The following is a 17194-nucleotide window of genomic DNA, read 5'->3' as shown; positions in this document are numbered from 1 at the left end:
GCCTCTACTTTGTCAACTGCATTGATCAAAACGTCTCTGAACTTCTGGGAAATTGTCCACTTCGGTTTGAGTTTTATCCTGGAGTAATCCTCCAAATTCCTTTTATTTGGCTTCAGACTGTGACTGGCATAAGTGATAATCACTCTTTACAGCCATTCAACCTGTGACAGCACTACTCTGAGGTCAACAATATTGATGTCATTTTCCAGTATAAAACAAAGTTGGAAATCTAGGTAGCCAAGGATAGGTAATGAGACCAGCTTTACCTTGAAGATGCAAGAGGAGTGTTCACAGGCTCAGGTCTGGCTCCCTCTAATATTTGAAGTATCTCACCTCATGTATCCTTTCCCAAATGCTCCCTCTGAATTTTTTGATTTTCTCAGCAAATCGTGGAAGGGGACACCCAATTGTACATAGCCTTACACAAATCCCCTATGGTAACCAGCTAGACCAAGGTACGCATACAGTTCCCTTCTGTCTTAGGAAGGAGCCACTCTTTTGCATTCAGTGCCAATGCCCTTAATTGGAAGACTAATCACAGGAGGGAACCCTAACCCTGCCCATCGGGAAGGGGATGTGTCTGATGCTATGTCCATGTGCCAAGGCAAAGGCATCATTCTGACCCTAATTCCTCTGACATTTGGACTAAGATTCATCTGAATATCACCAATACACATCTGAGTGAGATTCAAACCAGGTCCAGACTGGTTTCACCTTTGCATTTCTATTCCTTTGGGCAGCACAGTCGCTCAGTGGTTACCACTACTGCTTCATAGGGTCAGGGATCTGGGTTCAATTCCACCCTCGAGCAAATGCCTATGTGGAGTTTGCACATTCTCCCTTTGCTTGCAAGGGTTTCCTCTGGATGTTCCAGTTTCCTCCCACAGCCCAAAGATGTGCAGGTTAGGTGGATTAACCATGTGAAATTGTCCTGTAGTGTTCATGAATGTAATAGGCTAGGCAGATGAGCCCTGGGAAATGCAGAGTTACAGGGATAGGGTTGTGGGTGTGTCTCAGTAGCATGCTCTTCAGAGGGTCAGTATGGATTTGATGGACTGAATGGCCTGCTTCCACACTGTAGAGATTGTGTGAGTTATATTGAAAGAGGAGCTGTGTCAGCTTCAGTTGATTGTTATGGACATCACTAGACTGTAGCATTACTGGAAGGTCCAGCACCAGCTGTTGAAGGACTCTAAACAGGCATGGAAACTGTTGTGGAAGTGGATCAGGGAGGGAGCTGGAGCCCACTCTTAACTGGTTCACAGCAAGGAGAAACAGATAAAGCAATGCATCCTTCTGACAATCTGAAGTGTCAAGTGTTAGTAATAGTCCATGATCAAAAGGGTACCAAATGACAGAAAAGGTAACTGCCCTGACGAGAGAGTAGTGTGATAAGCCTGGGACAGCTGCTGACATTGACTGCTGTTGAATTGTGAGAGGTTTACTTTGTCCAAAGTTGGGAAGTGATTTTGCACTAGCTTGGATCCATGCTTGCCATGACCCCAGTGTTAATAGGACTGAGTATGTTCTTGCGCTCATGATGTCTCCACCAATGTCACCAAAATGCCTCAACTATAGCCAGAATGTTAGTGTGTGATTTATTTATCTGTTTGAATGTACCATGTCAAATTCACAGTGATCAGGATGGAATTTTGTGAGCAAGATCCTATGGGAACTTTGCAAGTTCAATGATATTGCCAAGAACCATACTACCGCCTATCATTCAGAGGGTAAGAGATTATGCGAATTACCCAACTGTACTCTGTATGACCATTTGTGTATTTCACCTCCTGAGAGAAAGCTGAAGTGGCCTGAGCACATTCTGGAGCTGATTATGCTGTAATAGCACTCCACACTCATCCACAGGCTATTCTCCTCACTATCTCTTCTTTAGACAAGACCCAGTAATTCTCGAGGACCATTTCCTTCATCTCACCACACCTTTTGATGGAGATAGTCCGGTCATGAGTGAATGGCCGAGCATCATGAAGTTAAACCAGGTCTTTGAGATAGTGTCCAATAGAAGTGGGGGAGAAAAGTGCTGTAAAGAAAGACAGTGAATGAGCACAATATGAACAGGATTGACTGTCCAATCAGCACAAGAGAATGTCTCTAAAATTGGAATATTAGTCCAAATCCAGGATATATGGAATCCTGAATCCCAGAGAGTCTCCAAGCGCTGGGTACAGATGGTCACACCTATGTTGTTGAGTCAAGAGCTGGAGGGCAGCCTCAGCAAACAGATCATGGGGACAGTTGCTTGAAGTTGGGAGTCTGGAAGATGATGTGGACTCAAGCAGCTCTCTGAGATGCTTAGAAACCTGCCGTATCTGTGCATTTTGATTTGAGTGAACCGGAGTTAGATAGCGATGAGGAAACCTGGAGTGATCTGTGAGTTGTGAATCCAGGAAGTGCACCCAGAGTTGGGAGGTCTCTTGCTGCCGTGCAAAGTGGCTCAGGGAGGGCCTTCTGGGAGGCTGAAACTGTAGCAACAAATACCACCCAATACATGACTGGAACCCTAACTGACCTAATCCCTAATATGGGTGATCTGCCACAGTCTAGATCCCTCGGAAGATATCAGTCCAGGGATCAGACACTAAGAAGGTGTTCTTCACCTAATGTTGCATATTACTCTAGCATTTACCATTTGTCCTGACTGGTAATCCACAGGTGAATACTGCAACTAATGCAAACTAAAATATTCTAGTCACAGTTGGCATTAATTGAAGTCACTGCTTAGCACATTGTCACCATGTGCATTGTGTAGTTGTCAGGACAGCAAGTTTCAAGCAGGGAACATTGAACTTCCAGCAGTAGGTAGTGACAGTGATGAGGGGGCACTGAGCATAGGAGCTTCACTAGTATGTGGCAACACTGAGGAAGGGCAACTGGAAAGGTTGACTGGACTCTTTGATAGAAGGACGGCTAATGGGATGGGGAATAGTTTGACAAGAGACTCATTAGTGTACTGTAGCCCATAAACTTTCGTTGTACATATTGGAAGTATTTCCTTGTTTATCCTTAATTTCCCTTGCTGCTTGTAATGATGATGCCGGTGGAATAAGAAATCCCTTTTCCCTTTTTGGGCCTTGTATGTTCAAATCTTGTGCCATGTTTTTACAGTCTTCTATACGAGGCTTGAAAGATGTTACTTGTGAAGCAGAGTAGTGTGAAGCTGTAAGTTCACAACCTCTTCGGGGGGTGTATTTGGCACACTATTGATTCTTGTGAAGTGGCTTTGAACTCTGGGATTGCCATATTTTGAAATCAATATGTGGTAAATAGGCTAAGTGAAGGGGTTAAACAATGCTGAAACAATTGACAAGATATCTGAGCTCTTAAAGGTGACTTATTTCTAATTTAAATCTCTCTGTGGTATTACATTTTAAATGAGAAAATTGATAACAGTTTTGTGTTTAAAAGATTCTGAAAGCTTTTGGGTTGCTTTGTTGAGAGAAAGCTCTTGGGCTAGTGAATTATCTACAGCTTTTCAGTGGAGATATTCAAACTTAAATCTCATATTGGATCTTCACTGTCTATTGTTTTTAGGCTATTTTGTGAAAGCTGAATAAAGTCACTTTTGGAATTTTGTTTGAGGGAGTTGGAGAATTCAAAAGTCAACCCCACACAACCGAACTGTGTGAGTGGATTGTTATTTAAACAGGAGTCATTACCTATTAATTAGTTTACAGTTTTGACATCCATGTTACATTTATTACAGACTATAAATAACTGAATGTATTCAAGTTGTTGAGAAAGAAGATACCCCAAGTGAGTTTTGAGTTATTGGCTGTTATGGAATGATCATTAAACAATTTATTCCAGAACACATACAAAATCAACAGATCTTGCATGCTATTTTTTTCTCCCACTGGGGCACATTGTATTCAAGCAAGGTCACATCTGACTATTAATTAAAGCCTTCCAAACACAAATAAAAGTAAATAGAGATTGAAATTTAGTCCTATTTTTTAAGTTTAATATAAACTAATTGTTTAACTATTGGAAACATACGGTCTTATTGTGTATTGTGGAAAGTATAAAACATACAGCAGAAATCAACCTTGGATTAGATCCCCTACAGTATGGAAATAGGTCTTTCGGCCCAACAAGTCCACACCGACCCTCTGAAGAGTAACCCACCCAGACCCATTCCCCTACATTTACCTAACTACGTATGACTAACATACCTAACACTGTGGGCAATTTAGCATGGCCAATTCACCTGACCTGTACATCTCTTGGATTGTGGGAGGAAACCTACACAGGCACTGGGAGAATGTGCAAACTCCACTCAGACAAGGTGGGACTCAAACCCAGGTCCCTGACACTGTGAGGCAGCAGTGCTAACCACTGAGCCACCATGCTGCCCTTTCTTTAAGTATTGCAAATAACATGGTAATATTGCAATAGTTGCACACAGCAGAAGAATTTGATGCCACCTATTGCCAGATACATTTCCTGTTTTCTATGGTGTGCTTCCGATGACACTCAATCCCATTTATTAACAAGACCTTGTTTAGTTACTTCGTGAAACCTATTACGATTTCTTATTCCATTACCTATGCTAGTAGTCAGTTCCACATACTGATGACTCTTTGTTAGAGTAAAGAATGAGATTAATATAAATAATAGTACAATAAATTTGTTTTCCACTGTCTAGAATTGGTTTGAGCGTACTTTCAGAATTTGGGCAGCAGCATTCACTACAACAGCTCGAAGCTACTGCAGTGTAGACCACATTCAACCACTATTATCCTAGAGCAAAAACTATTGACATTATTAAAAGCATGGAGTACAAGCGACACTGAAATTTTTTCTTGAAATACAGTATAGAATATAAGCCTAAGACATGTTTCATGAAAAAGGATAAACCTTTCAAATAAAATAATTTTTGGTTTGTTTTTAAACTTATTTATTAGACATCGGCTTGGACCGCTAATCCCTCAATGCCCCTGAGAGGGTGTTGGACAATTTCAAAGTGCAACTAAGAGTCAACTATATCGCTATAGATCTGCTCATATGTAGACTGGATCTGATAAAGACAATAGATTTCCTTTGTTCAAAGACACTAGTGAACGAGATAAGTTCTTGTGACAATCCACTAGTTTCATCATTGTTAATACTAGTTTTGTATTCCAAAATAAACCAAAAAACTGGATATTAATATCCCAGCTGCAGTGCTCAGGCTTGAACTCCTGCTTCCTGATTGTCAATCCAAGTTTCAGTATAACTAGTCCACTTACTATGTCACTTACATAAGGATAAGTTTTAATGCTTTTATTTTGTTTCAATGCTGTAATTGGCAATGTTTTCAACCTCTTTATTACATCTGCTATATTCATTTTTAAAGAGATACTTTTATTTTCTGCAGATGCCTTTGGGCAGAATCATTCATCCATTCATTCATTTTGCTTTGTAACTCAGTCTTTTGCTTGAGGAAAACAGTATCATCGAATACCAAGTGATAGTTGTTTCAGTTCCATTAATTAACACACTTAAAGCTGGAAAATATGCGCAACATCCCAAAGTTTAATAAACGCTTGCCATCGGGGTCTTACAGAACTCTGTTATACGAGCTTTTTATCTCAAGGCCCAGAGTTCAAATTACACCAACAAAATGGAGATAATGAAACTTCTCATTTTATTAGATTAGTTCTGGCAATTTTATTTTCTCCTTTGCACGGTTGATTATATAAAGCTGCTGTGAATTTGGTTCTTATTGATGCAGGAGTAGCAGCCTTGAAGAGCTAAAGGTGAAATACTGTGCTGAGTGGAAATATAATAATTTATAAAAATTTATTCATCCGGGGAATGTTGGTGTCACTGGCTAGGCTAGCATTTATTACGCATCCCTAATTACCCAGAGAGCAGTTAACAGACAACCACATTGCTATGGGTCTAGAGTCATATCCAGACCAGGCAGGTAAGAATGACCGATTTCCTTTCCTAAAGGACATTCGTGAACAAGTGGACATTTATGACCATCAACAATGGTTGTCATTAGACAAGCTTTTCATTCTGGATTTTTATTGAATTCAGATTTCACCATCTGCTACGTTGTGATTTAAACCCATGTGCCCAGAGCATATGAGGCTTGGAGTCTGGACTACTAGTCTAGTGGTCTTACCTCTATGGCACCATTTCTCCAAAAACTGTAAAAGCTAGGGAGATATTTTGTTTAAGCAAATTAAATTATCACAATTTATCAATGACATAAACCACAGCTGGCGAGGACAACTTTTCTCTGCCAGAGGGTGCAGAAGTGTCAAATGCATCACTGTTCACAGTTCAACTTGATAGCATTGCCCTGCTGACAAGGATTGCTTGGTGATTTATAATAAGAAAATCGAAACCTTTAGCAAAGAATTTTTAACAAAAAATGTGGTAATCCTGATTAAAATGTTCTGTAAATTTGTTAATATGAATTACTTCAATTAATGCTATACACAAGCTCCAGCTTTAACTTATTGCCAGCTAGAAGTTTGGATGGATATTGGTGGTGGGATGAGCAACCAAGGGGCAAACATCACATTCACCAACATGATGTTGTGGCCACTTTAATTCAGGACATCACTTAAAAATGCAGAGTGACCACCCTCATGGTCTAAGTTCTAATCAGATAGCCCACCAAATATTTGTCATTTCTGGGTTTAAGAGTATTTTAAACAATGGGTACACCTTTTTTTAAGCAAGATTGCACTCCTGTTTTGCAGCTCCAATACTGCTATGCAGCTTTGTTTTAATGGTCTGTGAGAAAATAGTATGTGCCAGCGAGAGAGAGAGCGAGAGATCAGTCATTCTTTACATTTATCACGTTCCTATCTTTATTTTTTCTTGCTTCTCCCAGACCACTCAACGCATTCAGGATGTGCACAAACCCCACATGGTTCCACTGATCTTCTCAATAGCTAAATACTCATTGACACTCTCTCTTTCCTCCTGTAGAACATTACAGCACACAACATGAAAGAGAGAAATAAGACTAGAAAGGAACAGAACATCAGTGCCTTAAGCCAAACAGCACAGAGTTGTGAATGTCATTGATCTGGATGCTCTGATCATCAGGAAAGTGAGATTGGTAATGTATGTGAGCATGGTGTCAGAGTATTACTTGTAACCCCTTCATTTCCCTCAGCAAAGATACAGCAAGACTCATTTTTACCTGCCGTCACAGCCATAGTAACATTTGACATTTTATATATGGGTCCTTTACTGAAGCAAATTATTATTCACCTGGAAACCTCACAAGAGAAACACCCTCTGGAGGATGAATCATTAAGCCTCCAGTTCATCCCTGGTAACATAATAAACACTGATGCTCCATGTCAGTTAGATATAAGGCTGGGATGTTTGATTCACAAGTGACTGGATATGGGGAGGCTGTGGATATAAGTGACAGTAGAAGAAGGTTGTATGATGATGGTGAAGCTCTCTTCTGAGACCTGCTGAGGAGGAATCAGTTCTGAAATTCAGAGGTCCAGTAGGGCCAAGAAGAACTATAGAGGACATTGGATAACCTGCCTCAAATTTAGATAACATCATGACTAAGTATGGGGAAGACTGCCTCCAGCCTGATCTGTATACAAGATAGACTCACCAAAATGTTTGTCTGACTTGTTCATCATTTCCAGTTGTTATATCGATGGTCTGGAATCGACCATTGAAGGCAGTTTTCATTCCTGCAGATGGGTGCAAATCATGAGACTTTACACATTGGCAGAATCATGTGGAATTAGGTACTTCGCAGCCTTCAGACTCAACATGGTTTAACAATTTTTGATTTCCTAATTTTTTAATTGGGCGACATCTGTTGGTTATAACTGTTTTTCTTTCCCATTCAGAACTCTACTACACCCATTGGTTTGTTTCTTTAATTGCCCTATACTATCCCCTTTTTACCTTGCACCATCATCCGTCTTATCCTTTAATCTCTTCTGCTTTCCACCCTGCCACAGACATTTGCTATTACCCTCTCCTCATTCCCTGTCTCTGTTCTTTCTTAAAACCGGTGGCATTGCAATCTTTTCGACTGCTACACAAAGATCTTTGACCTTAATCTGGTCATCTCTCCATGGATATTGCCAAACATGTTCAGCATTTCTTGCATTTTCTGCTTTTCTTTAATTTCAGATTTAGAGGATCTGCAGTATTTTGGTTTTATATTAGTTTGACACATGAGTAAGGAAGTAGACCATGTTGATTCTTGATGAAAAATAAATCTATTACTGTTCACTTCCAATTAGTTCAAATGTGGAATGCACTGTAAAAATTAACTTGCCTCCATCGATGGAAGTAGTGGAAAGGATTTATTGCCTTTTCTAATTGATATTTGCAATCTAGTGTATGTCTAATGATTGCTCAGTCTTTGACTGTGCAAGGATAATGTTCTAGTTACCATCTACCAAGCATTGTGTAATGAATATCCTGGTTGTACTATATTGAAGGTAAGGAGAAAGTGAGGACTGTAGTTGCTGGAGATCAGAGTCAAAAAGTGTGGTGCTGGAAAAGCACAGCTGGTCAGGCAGCATCCGAGGAGCAGGAGAGTTGACATTTCGAGCATAAGCTCTTCATCAGGAATGTTCTGATTCCTGACACATTCCTGATGAACAGCTTATGCTCAAAACGTTGACTCTCCGGTTCCTCAGATGGCAGCCTGACCGGCTGTGCTTTTCCAGCACCACACTGTATTGATTTGCAACTTTTTGTTGGAGAAATGGATATATCCCATTAAACAAATAATCAGTTCAAATGCTACCAACTTATGTTGTTGAAGGTTCTAAAGAAAGGAATTTTCAATGACAGATGTGCTCATACAAACAGCAAGTATCAAGTATAGAATTGTGGAGAATCTGTGGGCAATTTATTCAACATCAGTTAATGAACATTTCAGCACAAGGAAAATGCTTTTAATTTAATTGAAATAACAAACCAGTATATTGAAAATAGAGACTAATAATGTAAGAATCATGTTAAAATTATCATTCATATAAAAATCCCAGGTCTGAATTTTGGACTATAACAAGGGTGTGTACATAACTATTTCTTCAGCAGTGTTAAATGTTAGTCAGACCATTGGCTTATCAGTTTCATTTATCCTATTGTCGAGAGCTATCCTAAAAATTACATTTACACTGGGGCCCTAGAAAAAATAAATCACTACCAGGAACAGTGAGTACTTGAATTGTGTATGTTCAAGCAGGGAGTTGGTTTCAACTTGGGCTTAAAAGTCCACAGACAAAAAAAATTCTCAGTACAGGTTATGATAGCACAGTGCAGTGTGAAACAAAATTTTTTAAAAAGTACAGCAACTACACTGTTGATTCTCCACACAGCGTAAGATTATACGAGGAGACAAAAATTAATACTATTTGGAAAAGGCAGGCAACACCAGAAAAATGACTACCAAATTCCTCAGTATGAATTAGAAGGCTACAAATGTCCTATCTGCAGTTGTACATCTTAAACAAAGAATAGAGCTTTTTTTTAGATTTAGTTGTTCCAGAAATAGATACACCAGCAGAGAACTATTGGAAATAAGGGGTTGTACAGAGTCAACATTTCAGGCCTAACTCAAGAGGACCAGAAAGGTTCTGTTTACCATGGCAAATGCTACAAAATCAGTTAAATGTAAAAATAAACTTTAGAATTCACTATCTAGAACTGATGTCTTACAATCAACAACCACAAGGATCAGTTGATAAATTTTTTTTTGGATGTTTTATATAAGGGCAAGGTTGATAATTTCTCAAGAGGCTGAGCTATCTGAATGGATAATGGAGCTTGTTCTTCAACACATGTTGAAATTTTCCAAAAGACTTTTTGCCTCCACACATCACACCCAACATCAATCAAAAGCCCATTGCACATAGTCTCTGTTTACTGTCACCTATCCGAATTTCTACCCCTGCTAATATATCATCCACTTTACCACAAGTTTTTAAATTTTCCAACATAACCTTTGGGGCAGCTTATCAAGTGTCTTGTGGCTTCCCTTTATGACCAACACATATTACTCCTTCAATAAATTAGTCAAACAATTTCCCTTTGATCAAACCGGGCTGCATTTTCCTGAGCTAAGGACCAACTGGCATTGGCGCAGTCCAACAAACTGTGCTAGAAGTATGTTAAATAAACCTTTGAAATTTACAAAGGAACTGACTCCACACTATTTAAATCTGCTTTTTAACATTGTAGAAGAAATACAACAAAGACTACCCCCTGCCTAATGCTCTGACCTTTGATTGACACAGAGTAACGACCAGCCAGGGAAATGTTCTCAGGAGGTCACTGGCAAACAAGAGAGATTTTTTTTTACTAGCTGGGCTTCCAAAAGATCGTGAGATGCCTGCAGCTTCAATTCAATCCATTAACCCCAAAAAGAATTGCATTAGGTTCAAGAATAATGGGATTTAACTGGCTCAATAATGAGTACAACATTATTGAAGAAGTTCCTGAAGAAGGGCTCATGCCCGAAACGTCGATTCTCCTGCTCCTTGGATGCTGCCTGATCTGCTGCGCTTTTCCAGCAACACATTTTCAGCTCAATAATGAGTACAACTAATAGCCTGCAACTAGTGTCTGTGAATCCTGCATTAGCATATTTGCCTTTAGACTAAATTGGGGGAGGTTTAGCTCCACAGGGAGACTGACACAGGGCCTCCCTCATGATTAAAAGAGTCCAGCCATCATGATTCCTATTGTGATGGGCTGCATGGTGTGCAAGAAGATTACAAACTGTCTTGGGAAAGATAAAATTTAATGTGAAATATGATAATTTAAAATCCTTTAAACTTTAAAGGAACGTGACTATCTTTTAAAGCTATAGAGCTTTAAAATCTTTGTCAGACTGAATTATAATTTTCCCATTTCTATTGCCAAATGCAGAATCATGTCATTAAATATAGTATCTCAAAATTACTTTAAACTGTGTCACCCCTGTCCTTAATTGCATCTGAAGACAGCCACAAGTCCTTCTCCAGGACTCTTCAAATTCAACCTGCAGTTGTTCTAAACCTTACAGCTTCAAAATTGCACATACATGTGGGGAATCAAATGTTTCAGCAGCAGCTTTGTAGCTTTTGCAGTGTTAAAGATACTATATGAATGAAAGCTGTTGTTGTGTTCTCATGCTGTAAAGTCCAATTCATTCCGGCACTGATATGCTGTCTCATAAAGGCGTCTTTAAATGTTCAAAGGCTGTCATGTTATGTACCTTATGGCAATATTTATTGTTATTAATATATTTTGTAGTTGCTAGATTTTTGCTTTTGATTGTTGGAGGCTGCCTAAACCCCTAAAGAGCAGTTTATAAAATTATGCGTTTGAGGCTGAGAAAAAGAATTACTGTTTTTATTGGGGCTTGACACTATTACAACACTGGGAGTTGTGAGCTCTAAGCAATGCTTTACTTTCTGTACTTACAGGTCCTAAATGAATAACAATGGGTGGATTGGATTTTTTTTGCCTTGCAGGGCACCTGTGTCAGCTTACTACAAAATCAATACTAGCTGCATCCTGTTTGCATTGTGGAGAAAAAGCAGAATCCCCATGTTAGGAGCTATTTTTAATATATTCAAATATAGGGTAGCAAGGTATTCACTTTATTCAGTAATGATGTTTTGAAGCAGCGTTGCTGCAGTATTGGATATTGATTAAAGACAAAGTGTTAAAACTTCAGCTTCTCTCAGCAACCAGAAAAAGGAAGCAGTGTGTGTGTGTGTGTGTGTGTGTCATGGAGAATCACAAACCCCAATAAACAGGAATTGGTAAGGTGCTTCCTAAAATAAACTACAAATAGGGCCCTTAATAATTTTCTTTATGATTCTGCCTATGCTTTCCTTCCTAGAGCACAAAAGACAGCTAACTGTGATCTTAATGGACCCAGATCAAAACACATTGGGTAGACTGCCTTCCCTCCACTTCATAGCCAGCAATGAGGTGGGTTGCAAGGAGGGACAGAAGACATATCTGTGTAAAAATGCCGGAGGGTGCCAGGTCGAAACTGTGTCACCTTCCTGATTTGGAAAGCATAAGGACATTCATTGCATCTGGCGAACTATTGAGAAATGCAAGATCCACTTAAAAGACTCTTCTGTTGCCACTTGTATGTAACCATCATATATAGAGGGTGGTATCTCAAGACTGTGAGCAAGCTGACAGGTATGTCTGCAGCCTGATTGGGGATCCCTTCTACACTGGGTAGTCTGTCCAACAGAGAGACCAGCCATTGGCATGGGCTGTACATGGGTGAAGACTCTTACCCATCTGCTCTCAATATTTGCCTATTTCTCCACCCCAACCCTTCACTGACACATTCTTATCTTGTTTGAGTGAACCCACCTTACAAACCTCCACTCCAGGCTCCAGCCATGATCCTGAGACTATTACAATGCTGGCAGTGACTACATTTCCCAGTGGCCTAATGGTACTGAGGAGCTAGTTATCTTTAATCAGCCAGCTGTTCTCGAAGATGGAACATCCACACAGAAGCTGTCAAGCCCCTGACTTCAATCAGGCAAGTGCCTGAGTGGTGGTCAGTTACTTTGAAGAGTTACAAGGTTGCCACTGCAGGGTTATCACTGATCCATGAGCCAGTGACTGAGCCTGTTGCTGTATGCGTTGATTCCACGTCCTGTATTCACTGACACACCATGAGTAATGTTACATTCCTACTCGTATATTTTAATAACACAAAAGTCATCAGTCTATCGAATTTTACTTTCAAAGCAGCACTAATAATCATATGTTCGGCCTGGAGCCTTGATTTGTTATGTTTTGGGTCAAAAGGATTGTATCCTTAATCTGCTCACTCTACTCTATTCTTGAGAACAAATGTCACTTGTGTAACAAACTATGTAACAGATTATGCAAACCATGATGTTCATGACACAAGTTATTTTGACAGAAATTTTAAACCGGGCATAGATATTGATCAAAAATGGAAAAATCAGGTACATGAGGGAAAATATGCTTGTGATGTCTATAAATAGTTCATTCAACTTAAATGTATAATAAAAAGAAACTTAATTCTGTTTTATATTGTCAAACCAATATAATTTCTCGTATATTTTAAAGTGGTTGCTGTCATAATAATAAAAAAAACTCTCTTCTTTTCTTTGGCATGACATGATGGGGACTCAGTGGTTCGCACTGCTGCCAGGGTGTCAGGCACTGTCTGTGTGGAGTTTGCACATTCTCCCTGTGTCTGCACGGGTTTCCTCCAAGTGCTCTGGCTTCCTCCCACAGTCCAAAGATGTGCAGGTTGTGTGTATTGGCCATTTTAAATTGCCCATTGTGACCGAGGATGTGCAGGTTAGGTGGATTAGCCATGGTAAATGCAGGGTCGCAAGGATAGGATAGAGGGGCAGGTCTGAGTTGGATGCTCTTCAGAGGGACGGTGTGGATTCAATGTGCTGAATGGGCTACTTCCACACTGTAGGGATTCTATGATGCAAAATAAAAGAAGAGGTGAATTTTTAACATTAAGTGTAATAATCCAGAGTTATGGCCCATCAAAGGTGTGCTAGAATAATTAACGATACCAACTGCAGTGTCTGTGTTTTGGACAGAAACTCATAAATAAAAACTTGTGCGTTCTGATGTGTTTATAGTGTTTCTGCAGCAGATCCATAAATCAGACAAATGTGTCTGTCATATATATTTGCAGCCACTGTGCAACAGTCATATTGTTAAATTTAATGTAGTGTGGTAATATTTTATGCAGTTATACCTCATTATAATTGCTTCACAGCAATATTTTTCGCATTTTAAAAACTGATCAACAAACTTCATGAATATGAAATTTAGTATGTGTTTACGGTATGAAGTCTAAAATTTTGAATCACAGTCTATAAAGTGACTAAACAAGGATTGGCACTTCAACTATCTGGTTGTAACACTGCTGGAGTATTAAACGCTTAACGAGGGCACACAGCATTAAATACAAGTCTTGACAAACCTCAGACACTAGTTTGCCTATTACTTGAGTCTCAGTGAAAGAGAGAGAGAGAGAGAGAAAGCAAGATCTACTGCCAAAGGCTCAATAATCTTGTACTGAATCGGCAAGAATAACCTGTAGGGTATAGTTGCTGCAGCTGTAGACTTCAGAAAGTTACTTTGCAGTTTATAGAATCAGTTTAATTTCCAGTTTGATTTTTGATACAATCTGTATTTAGCTTTTGACTGATTTTAAAATTATTGTTTTTATTTTCACAGACTTTAAAACAATAAGTTTTATTCTTTTAGGCAGTATAAATTTGTTGAATTTAGTCTTATTTTCATTAGTCTCATTTTAGTCTCATTCCTGAAGAAGGGCTTATGCCCGAAACGTTGATTCTCCTGCTCCTCAGATGCTGCCTGGCCTGCTGTGTTTTTCCAGCATCACGTTTTTCAACTCTAGTCTCCAGCACCTGCAGTCCTCACTTTCTCCTACATTTTCATTCATATCTAGATCAACAGCTATGAACTACCTGGCCAGTGTGAAACATAAGCTTTAATTATTTCCTAATTAATCCTGCTTCAATGTTGAACAATGTTAAACTTGATCTTGGCGTATGAGCTTCCTTCCTCTTATCATTTTGGAGCACAATAGTACATCTGCATTTAATTAAGGTCACAAATCCAAGATCTAGAAAGCATTATTCAATTCTAGTCGCCTGTTGGTAAAAGAACAACTTCCCACCTAAGTTTCAGGTTCTAATTTGGGTTTTGTTTTACTAACTCAACAAAGTGATTAGATAAAAAGAATTTGGATTTGATTTGTGCAATTCCTCTAAAGAACAATTTTCCTGTTTTGATGCTTGCCATCTTAGGGTGTGTTTCATGTGTGTAGCTACAAGAATGCTCTGCCACTCACCTGCAACATGTTCCCTCACTCACTCTCGCTCTCTCAAAACTTCCCCAACATGAACGCTGCATGTACACCCCTGTCTGGAACACCTCACCACCTTCTGATGACCTGCACCAGCACTAACAGCTATGCTACCACTTGCATCTTCATCCCTCCCTTTTCTCTTTCTCTTTTCCTGAAGAAGATCCCACAACGTAGGTCTCATTCCCATGGCAACGGCACCCCCTGCTGCCCCTGGCCTCCCCCTTTCTCCTGGAAGGACGTGATAGACTAACCATTGGTGATCCTAAAGCAACCTAACTGGACAGCCCTGGATGAGAGGTGCCCTTTGACTGATGCCTGTGTATCTTCCTGATGATGTTAGCTGTAACTCCCAGATTGGGAGCAGAGGCTGACTTGATTGACTTTTCTCGGACCTTCTGATTGACAGGTGACTCCATAGACTTCGGTGAGGACTACGTCCCCAATAGTTTGAGACATGGCTGCTTGCAGTGTGTTTGCAGCATAAGCTGCTGGTACATAGAGGAGATTTGACTTATAACACTGCTGTACAAGAAGATTTACATCTCCTCGACTGAGGGCTGCTAACCAGCAAGGTAAGCTGATTGTGTGACTGTGCTAATTGGTATTGAAAGACAAGGTATGGATGGTGGAAACATGTTGGGATATGCTAAGTGAGTGATTGCTAGGAGAGCAAGTGAGCATCTTTGAAATGCAGTGTTAAGAGTGTGGTGCTGAAAAAACACAGCAGGTCAGGCAGCATTCGAGGAGCATGAGAATCGACGTTTTGGGCAAAAGCCCGAAGCATTGACTCTCCTGCTCCTCAGATGCTGCCTTACAGGCTGTGCTTTTCCAGCACCACACTTTTGACTCTGATCTCCAGCATCTGCAGTCCTCGCTTTCTCCGTCTCTGAAATGCAACCTGGTCCAATTCACGAGCTGGTCGTTTGTCCCTGCATGCAATGTATCTTTGCAACAGTCTATTAATGCTGATTTGCAGTGTGCCTTGCAATGCAAGTCTGTACTTCCTAAGTATTCTGCAAATGGATCAGAGCAAAGCTATGATAATGATTGTGAGGGGCTGGGAAATCTCAGATGCCAGGATGGTATGTGTCTCAGAGGGAATGTGAAGATATAATTGTATTCCCACAGGTCAGTTGCTGTTGTCCTTCTAGGTTGGAGAAGCTGTGGGTTTGGGAGGAGCAATTAAATAAATCTTGACAAGTTGCTGCAGCCACTGTTGGTAAAGTAAGTGAAGGTGGATAAGGTGCCTAAGAACTGGGCTGTCCTATCAAGGATAATATCAACTTTCCTCAAGTATTATTGGAGCTGCACACATCCAGGTAAGTGGACGGTATTCCATCAGACTCATGTGCCTTTTGGCAATTGGAAAGGTTTTCAAGAATCAAGAGGTGAGCCACTTGCTGCAGAATTTCCTGCTCTTTTCATCACAACAATTATATGGCAGTTTCAAGTAAGTTTTTATTTAATTGATGTCCTAGGAAATTGATGATAGGGACTTTGAATGGTGTGGAACTGCAAAGGCCATGAAATGGACTGTAGCTATGAATTGTTCCTCTTTATTTCTCAGGCGTTTCTTCCATACAGCATGATTTATCACTAATAAAGCTTACATTTTATTCATTTTTATTTTGATAAGTGAGCATAGTATTTTACATTTCCTCAACTCATACCTATAATCAGTACTGTAGTAATCATTTGTGGTGCTTAAGCAAATTTTGCATACCCATGACTCAACTTTAAATTTCATGGGTAAAAACAATGACTGCAGATGCTGAAAACCAAATACTGGATTAGTGGTGCTGGAAGAGCACAGCAGTTCAGGCAGCATCCAACGAGCAGCGAAATCGACGTTTCGGGCAAAAGCTTTTGCCCGAAACGTCGATTTCGCTGCTCGTTGGATGCTGCCTGAACTGCTGTGCTCTTCCAGCACCACTAATCCAGTATTTAAATTTCATGGCCTTTGTTCTGTCAAGTATTCTCCACTAACTGGAACACCAAGGAGAATCATTGGCATTATAGGTTAAGCAGTTGACAGATAATCCACTTTTGTTTGTCATTTTTCTTCATGAGTTAATATTGCTTCTGTTACGAATTTGAGGCAATCATTTCTTTGCAACAATTGTTTTGCCTCCAACAATGCTTTGTTCTAATTACAGGGAACATCTGTTGACTTTCTATCTTGCATCACAATTTTCAGCAATTCATTTTTTATAATGTTTTGACAAATGATTTTTGAAGCTCATCAATGTAGTTTAATTATATTCTGCTTCATTTATTTGAATGGCAATGTATTTTTGGATAATTTCTGAAATAGGC

The sequence above is a fragment of the Chiloscyllium punctatum genome, chromosome 12 (assembly GCF_047496795.1).
Source record: "Chiloscyllium punctatum isolate Juve2018m chromosome 12, sChiPun1.3, whole genome shotgun sequence".
NCBI lineage: Eukaryota > Metazoa > Chordata > Chondrichthyes > Orectolobiformes > Hemiscylliidae > Chiloscyllium > Chiloscyllium punctatum.
This window is presented reverse-complemented; position numbering follows the sequence as displayed.